Source organism: Cervus elaphus, chromosome 33 (assembly GCF_910594005.1).
Source record: "Cervus elaphus chromosome 33, mCerEla1.1, whole genome shotgun sequence".
NCBI classification, from domain to species: domain Eukaryota; kingdom Metazoa; phylum Chordata; class Mammalia; order Artiodactyla; family Cervidae; genus Cervus; species Cervus elaphus.
The window spans coordinates 37,843,270-37,863,386 of NC_057847.1; the positions used below are offsets into that span (position 1 = coordinate 37,843,270).

At 37.1% G+C, this 20,117-nt stretch overlaps 1 protein-coding gene across 1 annotated transcript in view; it reads right to left on the bottom strand.

Annotated features, from left to right (window-relative positions):
- The window catches only part of PSMD14 (proteasome 26S subunit, non-ATPase 14), a 99,646-nt gene extending 89,495 nt beyond the window's left edge, over positions 1–10,151 (bottom strand). The window contains exons 1-2 of the mRNA XM_043894240.1: positions 9,859–10,151; positions 1,601–1,730 (exon numbers count right to left, since the gene is read on the bottom strand). The gene's annotated coding sequence lies outside the window, so the exon portion shown is untranslated. The remainder of the gene's footprint in view (positions 1–1,600; positions 1,731–9,858) is intronic.
- Between the last annotated feature and the right edge of the window lie 9,966 nt (positions 10,152–20,117).

Here is a 20,117-nt window from a genome sequence, read left to right on the forward strand (position 1 = left end):
CCAAGGAAATTCGGCTGCTGGTCTCAATTTTAGAGTAAATCAATACAAAGAAGATTAACTTTGAAATGTCGATCTGATTTTTTTCATCTCTGGAGTAACTACAGAAGATACTCTTATAAGCTCAAAATTTTCACAGAAGAAATCAAAGGAAAAAATATCAAGGGTACTAATATGGCCACAAATACACAAAAAGGAGTAATCAAATTATAAAAATTAATATTAGTACAACTAAATAATAATGAAGCAATTTCTTCTACTTGAAAACTGCTGCTATGCCTTAAAATTCCTCTTCTTCCTACATGTATGTATTAGAAAATGGTATCACTACAAACTATATTTGAAACTAAACAAACATTAACAGATTAATTTAGTCACTTATCCACTTTGTTATACTAGTTAGAACAGCTCTACTAACTCTAACTTATAATCATTACACTATTGCCTAATCATGTTTGTTGAAACTGCTAACAATTTAATCCTGCAAATATTTAACACTGTTAATACTGCAAACTTCATTCAAATCCTAATTTAGAAAAGTGCCCAAATGATACAACAACCATGCAATCTGTACAAAGTGAACATACCACCATAACCACCACCTAGACGAAGAAAGAACCTTACCAGCACCTAAGAATCTCTTATGTTCCCTTCCTATTCTCCAACACCCTGCAAAGGTAGAATTCCAAGGTCTAACAGCAAACCTTCTCAGGGTTTTTGAGTTTTATATAAACAAAATAACATGTTTTGGGTCTGGCATCCTTCACTCCACCAGTTTGTGAGACTGATAACAGATAAACTCTCTTTAAAAAACAAAAAGGCACATAAGAAAACTTGATAGTCCAAACAAAACTTCCACTTCACAATCTTAACTAACACTCCTAACAGCAACATTTACAAATAAATTCTCCATTAAATTCTCATTAAAATTTCATAACTCAAATATGTCATTCAATACACAGTACTTTTTAATGGCTGTTGACTGAAAACAAAACAAAATAAAGCCCTGTGTATTTAAAATATAAAAGACATTTATTCCTCTGCAAAATACTATTCCCTTCCAAGAAAAAAAAAATTCTTTTGGATCAGTGCAAGCTTACTAACATAAAGAACAAATGGGGGAAAAAATTTAGACACTTTATATATTCCAGGCCAAAGTAAATTCCCAGCTGTGTTCAGTTTATCTATTCCCCCTGTGTTGTTTCTGATGACTTTACACAGACTCCAGATGCTGTGAATATACATGAGCTATGTGGGGAGCAGAGGGAAAGAAAATCTGGCAGGTCAAACTTGTGTTTTTAGCAAAATGAGATGTCTCAGCAAACAGAAAAAAATATTTAGCAAACTAAAACATTTAAGATAAGATAATAAGGTTTAATAAAAAACCAACATTTGGAAATGCAATATATTGAGAAGTGTTCTAAATTACACTACTTTTAAGAAGTTTATAGAAAGCAGACAAGAACAAAAATGCTACTTGTGACTTTCAAGAGTTCTTAAATCTGGGCTTTTGATCTGTGTTAAAAGTAACACATTTTCATAATATTGTTATAACAATATCCTGAAAGAATAAATAAAAGTAAAATACATTCTTAATTCTTACCTGGTCAGTAGCTACAGCTCTTGTGGTGTTAAGCTTCAATTTGCTGAGTATGAAAAATTTCTTAATTCAAGTTCTTGTTAATACTGGCAGGTATAATTTTTCTGAAGGCTTTTTTTTTTGCCCCTCTCTCCTAAAAAAAAAATTAATTAATTAATTAAATAAGATATAATTATTTTGAGAACTAAGGAGGGAAATATATCAAGCAAAATTTCTAAAAACAAAATAGAAATCAAAATTGATTTTTAATTATAATGTCCTGAGAGTACAGAGTGAAATACCACCCAAGGGAGCTATATATAGAGCATAGTGATTATCCCTGTATCCAAATTTTGTTCCTAAAGTTTTTTTTGAGCTGTTCTAATTATATGTAAAGATTGCTATCTCATGACTTTCAGTCTTTCTAGAGGAGTTTTAAAGAACAAAGAAGATTTATTCATTTTTAAATAGAACAAAATTACCATATAGGTTCATTGCACATTATTAGAAATCTGTAATACATTATGGAATCTTAGTGGTTAATTTCCCTGTATCTTTAAAGTTTGTTATTTCATTATCCTAGGAATTACTCTGACATGTCCTAATCAATAATTCTCAACTATGCCAAAAAAGACTAAACTAAGGAGAAAATGGAGGATCACCCCAAAAATGCAATAGAGAAGTAATCACCCCAAATAATGCAACAGTGAAATACGTTATAGCCACTGCATCATCTTTCAGTCTTTATGGTGATGCCCAAAGCACTGCTTCATCTTTCAAAAAGATACAAAATACCAAAGATACCATCTTTGTAGTCTTTTTTGTTAGCTTTCATTGAACTAGTACTTCACAATCCCTCATATTCTTCCCCTAACAGCAAAGAGAGAACTGACAGAGAAAAAGTTTCACAATTATTAGAGATTCACGAGGTGAATGTAAAAAAAAAAAAAAACCAGCACTCTAATGATGACAATAAAATTGACTAAACCAAGGTTTCTCTGGCACTACTGACAGTCAGAACCAAGGAATTTTTCTGTTGTAGAGGGCTGTCTTGTGCCTTACAGGATGTTCAGCAGCATCCCTGGCCCCTACCCACTAGATCCCATAGCAAGTACAGCTGTGATAATCACAACTGTCTCCAAAAAAGGGAACCTTCCTGCCCTGTTGGTGGGGATGCCAACCGGTGCAGCTATTATGAAAAACAACATGGAGGTTTCTTAAAAAACTAAAATTAGAACTACCATATGATCCAGCAATCCGACTCCTGGGCATATATCCGGACAAGATGACAATTAGAAAAGATACATGTATCCCAATGTTTGTAGCAGCACTATTTACAAAAGTCAAGACGTGGAGGCAACCCAAGTGCCCATCAACAGATGATTGGTTCAAGAATATTTCACACACACACACACACACACGAATATTACTCAGCCATAAAAAATAGAATGAACCACTGCCACTTGCAGCAACATAGATGGACCTAGAGATTATCATACTAAGCAAAGTCAAACAGAGAGGATAAAAATTATGTCACTTATATGTGGGATCTAAAAAAATAATGCAAATAAATCTATAGGCAAAACAAAAACAAACTCACAGACACAGGAAAGAAACAGTCACCAAAGGGGAAAGGGGGTGAGGAAGGGATAAACTATGAGTATGGGATTAACAGTATAAACTACTATTCAGAAAATAGGCAAGTAACAAGGATTTGCCGTATAACATGGTGAACAATGTTCAATGTCTTATAATAACACATAATGGAAAACAATCTAATACAAATGTGTGTGTGTGTGTATAAAACTGAATCACTTTGCTGCACACTAGAAACTAACACAATATTACAAATCAACTATACTTTAAAAAAAATGTCTCCAGACATTGCCAAATCATTCAGGTAAAATCACCCTATATAAACAACATCTTAGACCACTGGCAATACCCTAGATAATTTTCTCAAACTTAAAATCCAAGGAATGCTGGAAACTCTGGAGTTCTTCAAAAAGTTCAACACAGAATTACCACATGACCCAGAAATTCTACTCCCAGGTATATATCCAAAAGAACTGAAAACAGGTATTCAAAACAAGTACATGTACACCCATGTTTATACCATCACTATTCACAACAGCCAAAAGGTGGAAAGAGCCCAAATGTCCATAAAAGAAGGAAAAGATAAAACAAATTCTATATATACATACAGTGGAATATATGGAATGTTATTCAACTATAAAAAGGTACTAAATATTGATAAATGTTAGAGTGGATGAATCTCAAAACATGCTCTGTGAAAGAAGTCATGTGCAAAACGTCATATACTGAATGATTCCATTTATATGATGTATCCAAAATATATAAATCCATAGAGATAAAATGCAGACTGGTGATTGCCAGGGGCCAGGGAAAGGAATAAAATGGAGAAACTGCTTAATGGATAGGGGATTTTACTTCAGAAGAATGGAAATGTTTCAGAACTATTAATATATACAGAGGGTAGTTGTACAACATTATGAAACTACTAAATGATTGGAAAAGGTTTTCATTCCAATCCCTAAGAAAGGCAATGCCAAAGAATGCTCAAACTACCGCACAATTGCACTCATCTCACACACTAGTAAAGTAATGCTCAAAATTCTCCAAGCCAGGCTTCAACAATACATGAACCGTGAACTTCCAGATGCTCAAGCTGGTTTTAGAAAAGGCAGAGGAACCAGAGATCAAATTGGCAACATCCGCTGGATCATCCAAAAAGCAAGAGAGTTCCAGAAAAACATCTATGTCTGCTTTATTGACTATGCCAAAGCCTTTGACTGTGTGGATCATAACAAAATGTGGAAAATTCTTAAAGAGATGGGAATACCAGACCACCTGACCTGCCTCTTCAGAAACCTGTATGCAGGTCAGGAAGCAACAGTTAGAACTGGACATGGAACAACAGACTGGTTCCAAATAGGAAAAGGAGTACATCAAAGCTGTATATTGTCACCCTGCTTATTTAACTTCTATGCAGAGTACATCATGAGAAAACGCTGGGCTGGAGGAAGCACAAGCTGGAATCAAGATTGCCGGGAGAAATCAATAACCTCAGATATGCAGATGACACCACCCTTATGGCAGAAAGTGAAGAAGAACTAAAGAGCCTCTTAATGAAAGTGAAAGAGGAGAGTGAAAAAGTTGGCTTAAAGCTCAACATTCAGAAAACTAAGATCATGGCATCCGGTCCCATCCCTTCATGGCAAATAGATGGGGAAACAATGGAAACAGTGGCTAACTTTATTTTGGGGGACTCCAAAACCACTGCAGATGGTGATTGCAGCCATGAAATTAAAAGACGCTTACTCCTTGGAAGGAAGGTTATGACCAACCTGGATAGCATATTAAAAACCAGAGACATTACTTTGTCAACAAAGGTCCGTCTAGTCAAGGCTATGGTTTTTCCAGTGGTCGTGCATGGATGTGAGAGATGGACTATAAAGAAAGCTGAGCACAGAAGAATTGATGCTTTTGAGCTGTGGTGTTGGAGAAGACTCTTGCGAGTCCCTTGGATTGCAAGGAGACCCAACCAGTCCATCCTAAAGGAGATCAGTCCAGGGTGTTCATTGGTAGGACTGATGTTGAAGCTGAAACTCCAATACTTTGGCCACCTGATGCAAAGAGCTGACTCACTGGAAAAGACCCTGATGCTGGGAAAGATTGAGGGCAGGAGGAGAAGGGGACAACAGAGGATGAGATGGTTGGATGCCATCACCAACTCAATGGACATGAGTTTGGGAAAACTCCAGAAGTTGGTGATGGACAGGGAGGCCTGGCGTGCTGCGGTTCGTGGGGTCGCAAAGAGTCAGACACGACTGAGTGACTGAACTAAACTGAAATGATATTAAACTGTTCACTTTAAAATGGCTAATTTTGAAAAGAATGTAAGAATATATATATGTACATAACTGAGTCACTTTGCTGTACAGCCGATTGGTATAAATTACTATTCAACTATACGTGAATTAAAATTAAGAAATAACTAAAAAAAAATTTTAAGTTAATTTTGTGTTATGTGAATTTTACCTCAAAAATTATTTTTTAAAGGATCAGTGAGTTGGACAATGAATTTCTAAGATCAAAAAGGAAATATGAAATATCCAGTTAGTATTCAACAAGAAGGACTCTTTACATACTTTAACAAGAACCTGTTTTGCAAAAGAGCTGACATATTCTGTTATCATTTATGATGCTGATACAGTTCAAATGTGGACAAATGCTGAAGTGTACACGAAGGTGAGTAAAAGGAAAGAACACAAATTAAAAAAAAAAAACAAAACACTGGACTAACTATCTGGTGTTCATAAATCTAAAAGAATGTTTTATGAGCAAAGATGATGGTTATCCCTGCTTCAGCAAAACTACAAATTTACTTTAAAAACTATCTTATACAATTAAAAATTATTGCATCAGGGAAGATGAAACAGTTCCAGGGATGGATTATAGTGGTGATCACACAATGTGAATGTACTTAAATGCCACTGAACTGTAAGCCTAACAAAGGTCAAAATGGTAAATTTTATTACATGCATATTTTAACACACATACACACACACACAAAGTATTGCAAGTACCAGTAGAACCAAAAGAAAACATAAGCTAAGGCCTCTGAAGAGACGTTATTAAAAACATGTAGGTTCATGTATGATGGATGATGAACAGCTAATTACATTTAAATGATGTCATCCATTTCAGGTACATATACATTCAAAACCAGGAAAATACAGAACAAAACTCTGCATGCGCTATTTTTAAATTTCATTAACATTTCTAATACACTTTTTTTTTTTTTTTACTATTCCTTTATTTTTACTTCTGTAAATTATTCAAGATCTGACTTAAAGGTGTAAGAAATTTTAAAAGATCTACTGGACCCAGGTGGTAAATGGTGATGACAGTTTTTCTTAGTGTATTAAGGTTAAGAGCTTAAGAGTCTAGAGTCTCAGTGCCAGGATTCAAACCCTGGTTCCAACACGTTTTAGCTCTGTGTCCTTGGGTCGGCCACCTCTCTCAGGCTCAGTTTTCTCATCTGTAAAATGGGGATAATGATAATATCTATCTCAGAATATTAAAGATGACAATGAACATAAATAACATTTAATAACGCTTGGCACATAGGAAGTAAACAATGACTGCTAGCTGCTGTCATCAGCTGCTCATCCTATGAGCATAGCTACAGCTCATTCAACACAGGTTCTTCTTTCTAAAGAGTTTGACCTTTAGTAAATTTCAAAACACTGGGCATATTTCACAGTAAAAAATGAATCAATCACACTGAAGAGTAGGGACTTGTTTTTTGCAGAACTTAGCAAAGGGGGTCATAAAATTTAAGTTGTTACACTAGAACATAAAAGAATACTTACTAAAAAAGAATATTTAAAATACTCAGAAATAAAAGCAATGCAAAATGTCTATGAATCAAAACTAAATTTTCACATTTATCAAAAAGAAAAGGACTCAAGAGCTCGTTCATGATATTATTAGCTAAAAAATTATCAGATAATATGAATAAAGTGTTTATGCCTAGCATGTCATATATAATGTCTAGAACTCTGGTAAAAAATAGTACAAAATAAGTATCAGTACTTTCATAATCCTCATGATTTTCCACTTTTTCACCTCCCAAACTGAGCTAACAAAATCATGAAGCCCTTATCTGGTCGAGTTTTTCTTCTGTTTTCCAGTTCATTTTTTCATTTTTACTTCTCAACCCATGCCGCACTTATATACTATTCTCAGACGATAAATCCTTTACTCCATATTTGTGATCTCACTGTATTTCTAATTCCTCTACTCTCTGATTTGTGGAAAGTAATTAGGAATTTCTTTCTCTCACTTTCTTCAGGGCTTTCCTCAGTTAAAGTTTAGTCAACATTAAATTTAATTATATAAATAAGATTTGGAAATCAAGATTTCCCCCCCCCCATTTAGAACAGTAAGGATAGAATTATTGTAAATATCTTGCACTATCTCCTAATTACAGCACCAAAACAAAACATTTATTAAATAGTTCCTAGTATATAGGGCTTCCCTGGTGGCTCAGAGATAAAGAATTTGTCTGTCAATGCAGGAGACCCAAGGTTCAGTCCCTGGGTCAGGAAGATCCCCCGGAGAAGGAAATGGCAACCCACTCCAGCGAAATCCCATGGACAGAGGCGCCTGGCAGGCTACAAAAAGTGGGACACGACTTACAAAAAGTGGGACACAACTTACTAACAAATAAGGGCTTCATGACCGTTGTATATAAGATGATACAGAAATAGAGTCACTAACGAATTTAGTGACTTGCACCAAAAGAATTCACCCTCTACCTGAGAGGAATGATACAAACCCAAGAGAAAAAGCATAAAGTGAAAAGATTCAGCTGGAAAGGCTCTGGAGGCAATCAGACCTAGATTTGAATCCCGGAGTCTTCACCTACCCTCTCTGTATATGACGTGAACAAGTTCCCTTCTTCTAAACTCTAGATCTAGACTCCAGACCTCACCTTAAAATGAGAGTAGTATCTTTCTTGCAAGTCTGCTGTAAGAAAAAAAATACAAGAACCTAACATAGTACCTGAGACATTCACAGATACTCAGTAACTGTTATTAGGATTCTCTTAGAGCCAGAAGAGAGTATTTAATCCAATTCTCACTTTACAGAGGGGGACACCAAAATATCATAAAAACATAATGAGTGTCAATTGAGTGCAACAAACTGGGTATAAGACAAGTTCACGAGTAATAATCACAAGTGTTTAGGTAAGGCTTTCACAGGTGGACAACAACTAAGGAAACAAACATTGCTATAAAACTAAAAACAAATTTTAAGCACAACTGCTTTGTGTTACTGATTTTCAAACAAGGGTTCTGAAAATAGATATTAAACACAAGGTTTACAAACAGGTATAAAAGTAAATTAAACCCATGTCAGACAGGTTAAAAATTCAGCTTTTCAATTAGAACAATAATATAATATTCATCAAGCATCCTAGGAGGAAAAAAATCTCCCAAACTCAACAGGTGAGGCTACATTGAAAGATCATGTCTTCAGAACTTTCTCCTGTTGGCCACATGTAACTTTGTTCTGAAACAAAATCAAGACAATATTCAGGTTTTTCTCGAAACACCACTTCACTAAATGCATCCTGTAGTTAATTTTCAGCCACCATATATCTTAATCTTTTCAAATGCACAGTAACCCACTTAAGTTTGAATGTTTAAAACATACCCAATTTAAACTTTAAATGAGCCAGTTGGTAGTTTTATAGGACAAGACTAGAAGACTACTATATTAATCATCTGCATTACAACTGTATTCCGTTTTTTCTGTTATTTCACCATTATCAGTGGCTGTCGTGCTTACTCACAAACATCGAGTCAGCAGGACTAAGTAATTTTGTGGGCAGTGGAAAAAAATAATTTTCACTCTAGAAGTACATTTCTTGCTCATTTTTAAAACCTCTTCCTTACCTTTCCCATTAAATCTTTTACCAACTTTTGGATAGCATTTTAATTTCAAGAATTTTTCCTTCGATCACTGGATTTATTTCCAAACTTTTTCAAGAACTTTACATTTTTCTTCTTTGACTGACACAATGTAGTGTCCCCAAGAAAACTGAGTTCCAAGATGTAACACACAGTAGCAGATCTCGACTTTACCGAAAACAGGAAATGTAATCAACTCATCAACAACTACTCAATTAGGACAAATTGAAAGTAAGTTCAAACGCAGAGCAGAAATAACCGCACTTTGTTTTTAAGAGTTTCAAGGTTAAAAACCAGTGCAACTCTGGGTTTTGTTTGTTTTTGAAGGGAGATAAAAACCTAAAACTAAAAGAAAATGGGTCAAGGCCTATCCTTGGGAGAAGTGATAAAGCAAACATGCAGTCAACGGTAAAGTTCATTTTATTCTCTCACCCTTGTTTCCTGTCTAGTGGGAAGTTTTTCAACACAGGGGTAACTTTCAACAGAACACAAACAGTGGCCAAAACCAAGGATTCTCCCTCTATAGGGAGCAGAGGTTCCCAAAGTCTGGTGAATTCAGCGGAGCAGAAACGCCCGGAAGGAAACTACATCCAGACCTAACTTAATCAGAGACCCGGGAAGCCAGCGAGGAGGACGAAGGAACCTGGACTCCACCCTCACCGCCCGGGGCCCCAGCGGCAACTCGGCTGGGCAACGTGACTCAGGAAAGCACGGGGCTAGCAGCGGCCTACCGCGGCTGCCTCCGCGGACATCTGAGGCCTGCCTTCACAGGCTTACCTGAAGGCGGGCGGAGAGGGAAGTCGCGGTCTGGACCCTTGTCTTCCAGGAGCGATGACGCGGCGACAGCGACAGCAGCAGCTCGGACTGGGCCCGGCTCCGGCTCGGCGAACCGGCGATGAATCAGCCCGATTCCATTCAAAAGAGTCGCCCGGGCCTCCGCTGCGAAGCACTTCCGGGTTCACTGCTCCTCTTCGGCTTCCGTTCCTCCGACGGCCAATTGGAGACGACTCGGGAGTCGGGCAGGCGTCCCTGGAGTAGCGCTCGCGACAGACGGAGCGGGCCAGCTTCTTGACTGCAGGCTTGGAGGGCGAGGCGGAAGTTAGCGCCGGACATCCTCGGACATCCTCGCTGCTCCGCCCTCACGTCTGCCTTCCCCGCTTCTCGGCGCTCTGCCCGCCCGAGATCCGAGACGCTGGCCTGCGCACCCTGGGAGGTGACTGGATAGGAAATGGAAGTGTAGGAATGCGAAGTCCAGAACTCCTCTCGTTTTGGTGTTCATCGCGGCCGGCCCTACTTCAAAACGAAAAGGTTCAGTTGAACTAAACTTAACGTGGTTACCTGAGAAGCAAGAGAGAAAAGGGAGAAGTGTGAAAACAGTGGAAATCGGTCGGTCTGATGTTCTTTTCCATAGTGCAGTCTATTCATCTTCTTGTCTTTACCAATTTGTGAAGATTGAATTTCAAGGAAAACAAACATTTCCTTAATAGCGAAACCATCTGTTGTAAGCCCAATTTACAAAACTTAAGAAATCATTTACTCACATTTCTCCTAGTAATTATCAACAATAACGTTTTACCCATTAGCTCCCCTGCTAGGTGTTGAGAGAGCAAAACCGCCCGAGAAATGACTATTGACAAGTTTATGTCACAATTCAGCACAGGCTCTGTTCAGGGCAGGACGTTTACCAAGCCCCTCTCACTTTGTAAGATATGTTCTAAGTAACTAGCATCTTTAAAGCATTCCTAAATCAAGAAAGGTGATCAGTCTACTGGATAGGGGGAAAGGAAAGATTGCAACATCTGAATCCAAAACTGTTTGAGTGGCACAATTATACAGAATTTCCCACGCAAAAATCGCTATCTAAAAAATCGGAATAGACCATCTCATTTATAAAGAAGAAATAGCAGCACAGATGTAGAGAACTAAAGGATGGATGCTAAGGGGGAAAGGGGAGAACAGAAAGGATTGAGAGATAGGGTTTGACATGTATACACTATTGATACTATGTGATGACACTTAATAGTCACAAACTTTCCAAATTTATTTAAAAAAAAAAACATTAATCCGCACATCCATGAAGCTTGATAAAGTCTAAGTGGGATAAATTCAAAGAAATACACATCTGGACACATTATAATTAACCTGTTGAAAACGAAAGTCAAGGAGTGAATCTTGAAAGTGTCAAGAGAGAAGCCACTCCTCACATAATCCTAAATAAGATTTATAAACAACCAAAACTACTGAAGCAGAAAGCAGTGGGATGACATGTTCAAAATGCTGAAAGACTGTCAGCTAAGACTTCTGTATCCAGGAAAACTATCCTTCAAAAATGAAGGAGAAATTAGTACATTCCCCAAATGCATGTATAAACAAAAATAACAACAATTTGTCACTAGGAAACTTGACATACAAGAAATTCTAAAGGGAGTCTTTCAGGTTGAAATGAAAAACTAGACAATAACTCAAACCCATATAAAGGAAACTTGTAACTATATAAGTAATTATAAAAGTATAAATGTATTTTTTGTTTATAATTCTTTTTTTCCCATTTAAAATACAGCTGCATAGTAATTAAAAATCTTTGTTGATAGGCATATTATGTATAAGGATCTAATTTGTATCATAATTACAGTACAAAGGAAGCAAGAGGGAATGAAGCTATATAGTAGCTAAGGTTTTGTATACTATTGAAATTAAACTGGTATTAATCCAAGCTGTATTGTTCTAAATTGGTACTTGTAATCCCCAGTTCAGTTCTGTAGCTCAGTCGGATCTGACTCTTTGGGAGCCCATGGACTGCAGCATGCCAGGCTTCCCTGTCCATCACCAACTCCTGGAGCCTGCTCGAACTCAAGTCCATTGAATTGGTGATGCCATCCAACCACCTCATCCTCTGTCGTCCCCTTCTCCTCCTGCCCTAGGAGCCACCGCTAAGACAACAACGTTTACCCATTAGCTGCCCTGCTAGGTGTTCAGAGAACAAAACTGAGTAATGCCTAGAACAACCACTAGGAAGATACTCAAAAAAATATATCATAAAAGAAATGACAAGGTAATTCAGTCATGTCTGACTCTTTGCAACCCCATGAACCTCAGCACGCCAGGCCTCCCTGTCCATCACCAACTCCCAGAGTTTACGCAAACTCATGTCCATTGAGGCAGTGATGCCATCTAACCATCTCATCTGTCGTCCCCTTCTCCTCCTGCCTTCAATCTTTTCCAGCATCAGGGTCTTTTCAAATGAGTCAGCTCTTCGTATCAGGTAGCCAAAATATTCGAGTTTCAGCTTCAACATCACTCCTTCCAATGAACACCCAGGACTGATTTCCTTTAGGATGGACTGGTAATTAAGGGTACAAAGGTAATTAAAAGGTACAAATAAGTATTTAACATAAAAGGTGGGAGTAAGAGGGAATAGAAGAACAGAAAAATATATGACATTAAGAAAACAAATAGCAAAATGGCAGGCACGAATACTATCTTATCAGTAATTACATTGCTAGTGCTAAGTCGCTTCAGTCGTGTCCGACTCTGTGCGACCCCACAGACGGCAGCCCACCAGGCTCCCCCGTCCCTGGGATTTTCCAAGCAAGAACACTGCAGTAGGTTGCCATTTCCTTCTCCAATGCGTGAAAGTGAAGTTGCTCTGTCGTGTCTGACTCTTAGCAACCCCATGGACTGCTGCCCACCAGGCTCCTTCGTCCATGGGATTTTCCAGGCAAGAGTACTGGAGTGGGGTGCCATTGCCTTCTCCATAAGTAATTACATTAAATGTAACTAAATAAATGCATCACAAATGGATTAAATATTCTAATTAAAAGAGATTTGTAGAATGGGTTTTAAAAAAAAAACTATATGCAAGCCACAAAAGACACATTTTAAAGACAACATTTTGAAACTAAGAGGATGAAAAGTACATTTACCATGCAAACAGTAACGTAAATGGTTTGACCACTTTGAAAATTGTTCTGGCATTGTTGGATTTTTGGGGGAGGGAGGGGTGGCAGCAGGCTACACAGAGACCTAGGCAGTGAAAGAACAGAGTCCTAACAACTGTTACCTCTAGGGAATTCCCATTCTGGCATCTTTTTTTAAAAAAATGAAGTTAAAAAGTACAATTACCAGAGAACTCCTCGGTGCTCCAATGGTTAGCATTCAGTACTTTCACTTCTGTGGCCCAGGTTCAATCCCTGTTCAGGAAACTAAGATCCTGCAAGCTAAAAAAAAAAAAAAAAAATGCTATTTGACCCAGCAGCTCCACTTTACATATTTACCAAAAGTCAATAAAAACATTTGTCCACACCAAGACTTAAACATACTAGTTCATAGCAGTTTTATTCATAATAGCCCCAAACTGGAAATAATCCAACTGTTTCCCAACTGGTAAGTGGATAAAATGTGGTATGTCCTTACAACACAATAATGTTCAGCAGTAAAGAGGAAACCACTTATATATGCAACAACATGGATGACTTTCAAAAACATCATACTGATGGAAAAGAGACACAAAAGAGTACATATTGTAAAACACAATTTTAATGAACTCTAAACAAATGGAATCACATACATAGTGACAGAAAGCAGATCAGTGATTCTCTTGGGGGTTCAGTGTGGAGTTAGATGCTGCATGGGGTGTGAAAGAACTTTTTGGGTGGTCAGAAATATTCTATTTCTTTATTGTGGTGGTTTATCAAAAATCATACTGTACACTTAAGTACATTTTATTGTATATAGTTTATACTACAATATAGTTGATACAAAAGAGAAGAAAATCCTCAAATTTGTTATTTAGTCATACCAAAGTATGACTTCTGTCTAAAATGTCCTTTCTTCCATCTCCCATCCCCATATTTTACCCCAGTGGTTGAAGTATGATCAGTAAATAACAGTCACATTGCTTACCCTACAGTCCTACTCTATCATCCTTATTTTACTTGTTTGCCTTTGGCATCTAAATTTTAAGCTTCTTGAGAGCAGTGGGTAGGGCCTAGCCATCATAGATACTTAAATATTGAATGATATTTATTCAAGTAGTTTGCTTGCTAAGAATACTCAAAAGGATCAGAAATATCTAAAATCTAATAGCTCCTCTTGAAATTATCAATTCTTTAAAGTTAAATAAACAACAAAATTTATAGAATTCAGGCCACATATCTGATACAAATATTACATCTAATGCTTAAAGCATTCATTGTTTGGGTTAGTCCCAGTGTGGCTATATAGTCCCACTGTATGCACAAAATTGTGAATTGTTTGATATGTTTCCTAAAATCATATATTGCAGAAGTTTACCTTATTAGATATATAATATGCCTGTGTCAGAGAGAAACTTTTCCTGCTCCTTTGGTATCTTCTGAACCTGACAGGTTTGTCAAATGAATGAAAAACTCTGGCTATTAGCATTACTACATATGTTCAAAATGCATGAACCTTATTATAAAAATTCCTTCCTTTTTGTAAACAGCACTACATGCATATACATATAATTCCTTTCATATACAAAGTCTAACTATGTGTCTAACAAGAAGTTGTAACAGTAGGTTTTCAGATAGCCTAAATTTACAATCATGAATATTAGAAAAGAGCTATTGCAAAATGAAACTTTAAGAAATGTTTGGAAAAATTTAAGAAACATTGTTTTCTGTTCAAAATTCAAAATCAGTTTTAATTGTTATACCTAATTATAGTGTTTGAATTACAGTTTTGAATATTATAAATAGATCTAGCACAAGAAAAAGGAAAAATAGGAAAATATTTACTTTTTGAAGTACAGTGATTTAATGTATAAAGCCAATAGAATAATTGTTACTTCTGCCAGATGGTATTTTACATTTTGATAAAAAGATATATTCTTAATCATATATGTCAAGAAAAATGGACCATATGTTGTTAAACACTTCCAATTTGTAATTTAATTTAAAAGGCACTACTGATATTGCCATAATTTTTTTTGGTGATGTGGCCTAAGTATCCTTGGTGTCAATAAAATTTAATTTTCTCAAGTAATTTCCTTATTGTTCTTTGTTTGAGCAAATAACAAAGATTTTTTTTAGCACCTACAAAGAAAAGATGCCATGAAAAGGATAAATCAGCATTCAGAGTACGTATTCAAGTTACTACTGGGTAAAAAAGCATAACCTCTGTTTCCAAGAAGCCTCTAAAATTTAACTTACTGCATTCTAGCAAAGTAAGTAAAATACACAGGATAACTCAAATGATTCCAAATTGACATCCCTTAAGTTCAGAAACCAAATATATTGTTAAGATTTTTAAAAAGCGGGGAGGAATTCCTTCGGGGTCCAGTAGTTCGGACTTCACCCTTCCACTGCTGGGGGCACAGGTTTGATTCCTTGGTCAGGATAGTGAGATCGGGCAAGCCCTGCACATTGTTGCATGTGTTAGTTGCTAAGTCGTGTCCAATTCTTTGTGACCCTATGGACTGTAGCCTGCCAGGCTCCTCTGTCCATGGGATACTCTGGGCAAGAATACTGGAGTGGGTAGCCATTTCCTTCTCCAGGGGATCTTCCCAACCCAGAAAGGAACCCAAGTCTTCTGCATTGCAAGCAGATTCTTTACCACATGAGTCACTAGGGAAGCCAGTGTAGCCAAAAAAAAGATTTAAAAAAGTGATAATTTGTATTACAAAGTAATTTTGATCAATACAAAAGGGTTTCTGATGAAAGAAACTGTATGGAAGACACAGAAAATAACATTTGATTTATAATGGGTAAAGGAAATTGATACTAGATGAGTATTAAAGGTTTTGTATGGATTTTTTTCCTCTGCCTTTTGAAAAGGAAATTTGTTGGTCCTTTTTCCTCTGCCATTTTCCATCCAATTCTCCTTTCGTTCTATAGGGCTTTATGTACTATTTTATTCTGGCTGAAAGTTTTAATTACCATGTACATTCTGAAGACTTGCAAATTTCTATTGTCTGTCTTTTCCAGGTTTTTTTTGTTATTGTATTACGGGGATGACAGAGGATGAGATAGTTGGATGACATGAGTTTGAGTAGGCTCCAGGAGTTGGTGATGGACAGGGAAGCCTGGGGTACTGCCAGGGGGTCCAGGGGGTCGCAAAGAGTTGGACATGACTGAGCAACTGAAATGAACTGAACTGATTACTATATCACCATTTATCATTCTTGAGTTGATGTGCATTTGGATCGTTTCTAGTTTTTTTGTTTTTTGCTATTATGAACAACGCTGCTATAAACATTCTCTATATTCCCTGGTCTCTCTAACCAAGAGATTCTCAAGACTATATACCTACAAGCAAAATTGCTGGGTTCAAAGGCATGCATGTTGTCAATTTTAACTTGATAATGTCAAATTGTAATCCCATTTAACGTTCAAACTTTCTTGCTGCTCTATGTCATCACTAGTATTTAATTTTGTTGGACCTCTTAATTTTTGCCAAGCTAATGAAAGTACAGTGATGTATCATTTTGCTTTAATTTACGTGTTCCTGATTACTAATAAAGTTGAATATCTTTCAAGTGTTTGTTGACCATTTATATTTACTCTTTTCTGAAATGCCAAGTCATGACTGTGGCACATTCTTTACTATGGAGTTCTTATTAAATTTGTTTTGCATATTTTCAAACTCTTCATTTTTCACTTCAGTAAAATGAAACCTGAAGAGGATACTTTGCATGACAAAGGTCCTGTTGCCAGTTAGTAGCAGAACTAAAATTCATAGTAACCAGTGATTTTTTTTTTAATTTGGTGGAAAAGCAACTGATATGCAATTAACGTCACTTCCTTCTGTGTTATCATTTTATTTTTCTAAAGTGTTAAGAGGTATAATTTTAGATGTCTGTGACACTTTAGAATGTATGTGACTACCTTCTTTCTAAAACAGGCAGATGCATGGGTTTAGCAGTCCACTGAGATTGGAATGCTGCTCCAAGGAGACGACACTCAACAGGGAAATTTGAAAAGTCATAGATCTGTTCATAACATTGGCAAATAACAGAGGAAATTGGTGAACAACTATCTTGAATATCTTGAGGATACAGTGAGGGAAGTGTATCATGTAATTAATTCTTCCAGATAAGTCTGGTCTTTCTACTCACTGTGATCTCTACTCATTGTGATTAATTGATTAAGAGGCAAAATCAAAATACAGTGTATTTCTCAGTGTTTTTCATGAATACCACGGGTGGTACACAAGATGATTTTGGACATCTGTGGACATCTTTTATATTAATGGATATATATTTATTTTGATGTATACTAGAAAAATACATAAAGAGCATATCAGACCTTTAATTTAATGACTATTATTGCTTAAGAGAACAATTTCTTCTAAAAGCATCTATTTAAGGAAAAATATTAAGTAAACAATGACACAAATAATAAGTGGATATGGCAAAAATTATGAAAATGGCACAAATATAACCAAAATTTGGGAAACCTGGGACAATGATTATGATCATAGATAAATCTGGGTTGATAAATTAACTGCATTACTTCCTGTGTGTATGAATCTGGGAAGATATTTACTTTCCTTGGCTGTACTGATTAGTATATGAGTTGCTTTAGCAAAGACCAAAATAGTAATAGCTTAAACAAGTTATCCAAAATCGCTGCAGATGGTGACTGCAGCCATGAAATTAAAAGATGCTTGCTCCTTGGAGGAAAATCTATGACCAATCTAGACAGCATATTAAAAAGCAAAGACATTACTTTGCCTACAAAGTTCAGTTTGGTTTTTCCAGTAATCATGTATGGACATGAGAGTTGGATCATAAAGAACGCTGAGTGTCGAAGAATTGATGCTTTTGAACTGTGGTGTTGGAGAAGACTCTTGAGGGTCCCCTGGACAGCAAGGAGAGATCAAAACAGTATCCTAAAGGAAATCAATCCTGAATATAAATTGGAAGGACTGATGCTGAAGCTGAAGCTCCAAAACTTTGGCCACCTGATGTGAAGAACCAACTCATTGAAAAAGACCCTGATGCTGGGAAAAATTGAAGGCAGGAGGAGAAGAGGATAACAGAGGATGAGATGGTTGAATGGTATAACTGACTCAATGGACACGAGTTTGAGCAAGCTCTGGGAGATAGTGAGAGACAGGGAAGCCTGGCATGGTGCAGTCCATGGCACTTCAAAGAGTCAGACACAACTGAGCAACTGAACGACAGCAAAACAAGTCATCACATTTCTTTCTATCTCGCCTGAAGATCACAGTAGTGAGGGGGTCAGAGTGGCACTGCTCCATGAGGTTCTCAGGAGCCTGGGGTCCGTCTCCCAGCTGTGCCTTCATCCTCTCATATCATGGCATGTAGGAAAGGGAAAGAGGAATTAGGGGCAAGCAGCTTTTAGTTGAGAGCTTGAACTAGAACTTACACATAATCACTTTTGTTTACACTCTAATGGCTAACTGCTAGAGAGACTGTCATCTCTAGTGGGAAGGAAGAAGACAATGGACATCAAGCATCAAAGAACAATGAGGGAAAGTCCCCAGTGGTCCAGTGGTTAGGATTCTGTGCTTTCATTGGTGAGGGCCTGGGTTCGATCCCTGGTTGGGGAACTAAGATTCCAAAAGCACATGGTGCAGCCAAAAAAAAAAAGACAATGAACACTGAGGGATGGAAAACAAGTGAGCAGAGTGCTCTAGTTCTTCCAGTTGTCCCAGTTCACTGCCTGAAGAAAATGTCCAAGTCTCAACACAGGAAGAAAAGAACTCAGGTGAACCCAGAGGCCTACCAGAATTGAAGAAACAGAGGTGAGAGTCTGGGGAAGCCAGGCTGCTAGAGTTCATCAGGCAGAGAACTAGAGAGGAGAGAGATACACAGGGAGAATGCCAGAGATCTAGAGTGACCACCTTGAATATGCAGCTGATTGGTAATCAGTACATGCATGTGGCTGGGGAAAGAACCGTGTGAAAGAATTAGAGGGTAGAGTGGTTCATAAGGGCCAGGTAACAACAATAATAAAAGCTAAAAACCTCATAATTAAAACAGCATCAGTAAGAGCACCAAGAATGGTATGTTTCAGTAATGGGGAATGACTAGCCATATGTGAAAAGCAGGTTTTGGTCCTACTTAAAAAGCTTAAAAGCAGGACCCCAAAGGATCAAAATATTTCTAAGTAACAGAATCAGATTTAATGCTGGGTTATCAGTTCTCTCCAAGCTGATTCTTAAATTCATATGGAAATGTAAAGGACTTAAAATAACCAAAACAACTGTGGGAAAAAAAGAAAATAAAGGTAAATTATTTATACTACTTGACTCTAAGACTTATTACATGGCTGCAATAATCCAGACCGTGGTATCTGACAGTTCTACAATCAAATCTTGGTTCCATCTTTTACTTACCTTGGGCAAGTCACCTAATCTCTATAAGCTTGAGTCTTCTTCTTTATAAAATCAAAATAATATTAACAACCTGGTAGGATTATGTGACTAAATGAAATAGTGCGTATGATGCACTTAGCATAGTACTGGGCCTATAAAAATAATGTCAGCTTTTACTATCACTCAACCCTAGGTTCTATAAGACAGGGACTGTATCTGTCTTGATTATCACTGTATACTTTAGGGTCTTAGAAGGAAATTGAGATTGAACTACCTCAGGCAAAGAGTTAACAAGAAAATAGTTGACATGGACTTAAAAGTCCAACACCATCACTTTTCAAATGATGAGCATGAAATTTAGAAAATTCAGGTTTCAAGCCCAGGGGCTTCCCAGGTGGCACCGGTAGTAAAGAATCCACCTGCCAATGCAGGAGACATAAGAGACGGGGGCTTGGTCCCTGGGTTGGGAAGATCCCCTGGAGGAGAGATGGCTACCCATTCCAGTATTCTTTCCTGGAGAAACCCATTTACAGAGGAGCCTGGTAGACTACAGTCCATAGGGTTACAAAGAGTTGAACATGACTAAAGCGACTTAGCATATAGCACACAAGTTTCAAGCCCAGGTCAATCTTTTCTAATGATTCACACCTTCTCTCTTCTCAAATACTTTGGCTTTAGAACATCTTAATATTTATTTACATATTTACATAGGACTTTAAAAGCAGATTTGT